The following is a 5342-nucleotide window of genomic DNA, read 5'->3' as shown; positions in this document are numbered from 1 at the left end:
CAGGGTCGCAAGGTCTTGGGTGAAGGCATCATTAGTTTTATTTCTTAATTTCTTGTAAACATGAGTTGTATCCAATCCTCTGTAAAACCACTGTAAGGAGCAACAGAAACATCAGCCGCCTGACAGATTGGTAACATGGGCAAAGATCCAAGTTAGAGGTTGAAGAGAACAGCTTGAAGGCTAATGAGCCAGTGAAGTGGATATCCCTTAGAAAATATGTCATGAGCTTCTCTCATCTCAGTGATGTGTGTAACTGAAATCTGGTTTAATTCCTTTTTAGACGTATATCCTGAATCTGTAGACTAATCAAATTTGTCAGACAAATTTGTTAAACATTTCACATAACTCAATTTGACATCAAACCGTCTCAGGTGAATCCTTGGGAAAACACAGGGGTAACTTTTAGATGTGTTACATTTTGCATACATAGTGGAAGGTATTTCTTTTTTTGCAACATAAATGGATTAGATTTTTTAGATAATTAAATATAAAACTTAATAATAAAATGTTTGTTCCTTATTATCTCAGTGACAAGTTGAAAAAGGAAGATCTAAACTATCCATAGTTCCTTTTGCTTTCAATCTGTAGATTCAACAGAGGAAATAACCTGTTTTACAAAGAAAACAGGAAGTCCAGTTCATACACTAGCAGGCAGACTTTAATGAAACATTGGTGGGTCACAGTCAGTTCAGTGTATCCTATATATACAGTTAAAGATTTCAAAAGATTTCATAAATGATTTAAAACATTTATATCACTGTTTCTATGCATGAATGTAAATGCTTTCTCAGAATCTGACAACAAGCATGTTAGGTTACCTGACCACTCTAAATGTCTCTTTCAGACCCAGTGATGGACTGATATCCTACCAAGGATGTGTCCTTCCTTCCACACATTGACTACTGGGCTGGGTTCCAGTCCCCCTGCAATCCTCAATGGGATTTGACTCAAAAAAAGAAGACATAGGTGGATGGAAAGCTCTTGACTACATCATTAATTATGCTATGTACATTACTTTCTGGCGACCTGTCCAGGGTGGACCCCGCCTCCTGCCCATAGACTGCTGGAGATAGGCACCAGCTCCCCCGTGACCCACTATGGAATAAGCGGTAGAAAATGACTGACTGACTGACTGACTGACATTACTTTGTGAATATCTGACATTAGAGGAATGGTGGTCAGCAGTGGTTCTTGCATAAATGGCACTCCGAGCAGGTTCACCCTTCCTGAAATGCTGTGTTAACTGTATGCCAAATGCAACAAGACACACCTTTCAGAGGGTTCCATCGTTTGTCTCGTCAGCACACAGAATATTTTTCCAAAAGTTCTGGGGTTCATCACAGTGTTTTTTTGAAAGATTTGAGACCAGCCTTCCTGTTCCTCTTGTAGAGCAGTTGTCTTCACCTTGATGCAATTTATGCCATTCTCTTTTTTATTGTTGAACCATGAACACTACAGTGGTTTAGATGTTGTTGTGGGTTCTTTTGTGACGTACTGGATGACTCTTCTGAGCACTCTTATGGTAATTTTGATAGGCCAGTGGCTCCTGGGAAGGTTCACCGTTGTTCAATGTTCTCTCTCTCTTCTGCATAATGGCTTTCACTCTGGTTTGCTGGAGTCCAAAGCCTTATAAATGCCTCTGTAACCCATAAATCCAATTGAGATTCTCTGTCATAACCTTAAACTGAAAACACGATTTGCAGACTCCTAAAAACCAAGTGAAAACCATTTTGCCATCAGGCTTTTATGTCATTTTTTGTGCTTTTTATGCCTGTTTTATACAATGTATTTCTTAAATGTGGCTTATGGCGTATGTGGCTTTGTGTGAAAGGCACTTTACAAATAAACCTTACTTACTTACTTACTTACTTACTTACTTACTTACTTACTTACTTACTTACTTACTTACTTACTTACTTACTTACTTACTTACTTACTTACTTACTTACTTACTTACTTATGTGGCTGAATAAAAACAATTCTGCAAAGAGTTTGCCAAGGCTCACAGTAATGTAACAGACTCATCAAGAATTCATTATTAAACTGCATTTGTATGTTCATGTTATCTTTTCCTGATAAGAACATTTAGCTCATGACCATCCCTTTCAATCTGTGCTCTACATCTTGTCCTTTATTCATGATGCAGATTCCTTTATATCTTCACAAGCCACAGACTCATTCATTTGTTTTATACTATAAATTTTACTCTGGCCAATGCTCTGCATCTCATTAAATTATGTGTGACATTAGGTAAAATGCTGTTAAAAAAATTCCATTAAGATCTGTTACGTAAAAGCATGATAGTTGGTGGGAAATACTGCAACTATTTCATCACATGACGCAGAAGCTCTTAACTTCAAAAGCAATTCACATTATTAAATTTAACTAAAAGCGTCATATTTGTTGCTCTCTTGGAAGCTCTTTAATGAGGTTAAACGTGATTTAACGAGGTAAAACAAGGTTAGAGCACAAGAAGAAAGAGATCTTTGACCATTCCTCTTTGCAGAATCACTCTGGGTCCTCCACAGTTCTGCATCCTGTTAAGCTCTCCTCTATTCAGCTCAGCCCACATGTTGTCTGTAAGATCTGGTTGGGGGACTGAGACGGACATGGAATAATGTCGATTTTGTGTCTGATGAACCCTTTCTGAGTTTACTTGGCCTTGTGTTTTAGAGCCAGTAACTACACAGTTTTCAAGTGTTTAGCTGTTTAAACCTTTTAATTATTATTCGAACTGTAGATTTGTGCTAGTTCAGACAAAGATCTATTTTTTGTGACCATTTCCTGACTTTGGATGAACATACACCTTCCTGACTTGAATGAGATGTTTGCTTGTCTCTCCTATTATGAAGAGGTGCTAAAAGAAATGGGCATCTGTGTCACACCATAGTAACACCCCAGGGAAACATTAGTTGTGGATAACTACTTAAAATGTCCTGAAAAATATGACTGAAGTTAAAACATAAAAATCTTCAGTTACATTGATTTTATAGAAATGTTCAGGAATGCCAATAATTGTGACATTGGTGATTTCATTTACAATAATTAATCCTAACATGCGACACATTACTCCACTGAATAAATGTTCTCAAAGTAAAGACTTGATTCTACCATATTTTTCAGCGTGAGATTATGCCGGTCTATTAATCTGTTGGTGGGCTTTTTACACATCCTTTAAGGCCACACATACTTTTGCCAATAAGTATTGAGGGCACTGTTTGTTAGATCTTCCTAAAAAAAATAACACCAAAATATTCTTCTTAATTACCAATCAGTGGATTAGCCTGAGCGTGGAGTCAAAAATCCAGTCCTACGTTACAGCAGTGAAGGGGGTTGGAGTTGCAGCTCTGAGGAGCTACTCCTCAAACTGGAGTCTATCTGATGAATTTAGGCTGTTCTTTTTCTCAAGGCAAAGCCAAGCACACGAGCCTCATGTAAATTCATGAACACAGATTGGGAGTACACCCCCTCCACTTCAGAGTGACAGCTTTTCCAAAGTGAATCACTAAATGGGTGGGGAGCAGGAGCCTCAGGGGAGCGTAGCTCTTGAAACATATCTGCAGCTCCTATAACATTGGGTCACCAATGAGGAAATTCAATCTAGACCATGACAGTGTTTTACAGTAAAGTGGGGATAACAGGCAATATAAAGCTGCATCCCAGTACCAACATACATGCCTGCACTTGTGAAGACAAAGCCTCATGGGGCCCAGAGGGGGAGTAAGAGCAGATTAATAGGAGTTCTGTTTGATTTATGTTATGACTCCTGAGTTTTCCGCTAGAGACCCTCACCTGTGCTCCTTTGTTGTTTTCAGCGTGTAAACAGAACACCAAGTAACCAGTCAAAGTTTGTTTGCGTTGATGAAAAAGCGGCCATTTTTATATCCCTAAAAGCAGGTGCAAAGGCTAGTCGAAGAAGGGGGAAGAAGAGGTAAATGAAAGAAGACATCTCTCACCTCCAAATAATACTAATGTGAATTAAGCATTCAACTATTCAAGGGGGTCGGTATCTGAAACTAAAGCTGTATTCATTGACATTTTTGGAAGGTCAGTAGAACAACGTGAAAACAGAATTTCTCGCACAGTGTTGCCACCTGAAGGTTAATTGTGAAAGAACATGTTCTATGATTCTGCTAGGACAGGGATCTGCAACCCTTATAATCCAAAGGGCCCTTTCTGCCCTGAGTCCAGCTAAATAAAACTTGTTTACAGCCGAAAATGTTACCTGGCCTTTTAAAAAAAAGACAACTTATAATCTTTGATAAATATGTTGTTGAATCCATAGCATCTACAGAACATAAGACATAAACAAAATCAATAACCATGAAAAGAGTGAGTTGCTAATATACTAAAATGCAGGAGCTTTTACTGCAGAGAGAATGTGAATGTAGGTTAGAGATAAATGCTCAGACACTAGATTCATCAAAGCCAAGCAAACAAATCAGCAGCAGGTGCAAGTTGTGAATGTTTTATGGTTTTCATTGTCCTTGCATTAATATGCTGACTGGCATGAAATCGTAGGTCTGTTTTTGATGGGTTATCACAATAGATGGATAAGCTGAACTTTGAAAGATGACAGCATGTTCTGGATCTGTGATGGAAACTAATGAGCATTTTTTTGCTGACACTTTATCTTTATTAAATTATTCTGTATGTATTCTAAGAATGCGTTGACTTTGCTGGTAAAGTCAAGAATATTCCTTAGTAAAATACTGCAGCTGAAGAGATTTTTTTAGTCAGTGTAACTTTTTTCTCAGCTCTGAAAGGCTTAATGACACTTAAAGTCACAGAAAGAGACTGAAAAGAAGACAGGTCACAATCTCATCCTGTTTTTACGCTCCCAATCAGTTCTGCAGCTGAGGCTAGAAATTAATCTGAATGGCTGTGCAGACCGTGTCTCCGAACAACACCTTCATTTGGAACCATTTTTATGATTATATATTTACCCATCAGACATGACGGATGTGGTCATGGCCTCATTTCGGTCCACACTTATGAACAATCCACCCATTCTGAGATTTTTTTCTTCATTCACTGTGAGATGGAACAATTTGAGATCAGCCAGACCGCAAAGGTAATGAGAACATCAGAGAACAGGTTGTGTCCTTGAACAGGGTTATCATCTCAAAACCATTATGCTGATAACAAAAACCTCCTATTTAACTAACTATATCTCTTTATGAAAGCTAATGACTTTGCCAACAGAAAAAGTGTGCATAAAATGCATTAATTTGCCACCATTAGTGTGACCACCTTTATGAAATGAACTTAAAGAAGCAACTGTTGCTTTCCATCTATCTGGGAAAGGTTATAAGGCCCTTTCCAGATTATTTGAAGTCCAG

Source organism: Girardinichthys multiradiatus, chromosome 22, assembly GCF_021462225.1.
Source record: "Girardinichthys multiradiatus isolate DD_20200921_A chromosome 22, DD_fGirMul_XY1, whole genome shotgun sequence".
NCBI lineage: Eukaryota > Metazoa > Chordata > Actinopteri > Cyprinodontiformes > Goodeidae > Girardinichthys > Girardinichthys multiradiatus.
The sequence above is the reverse complement of the archived record's forward strand: the minus strand, read 5'-3'. Positions refer to the sequence as shown.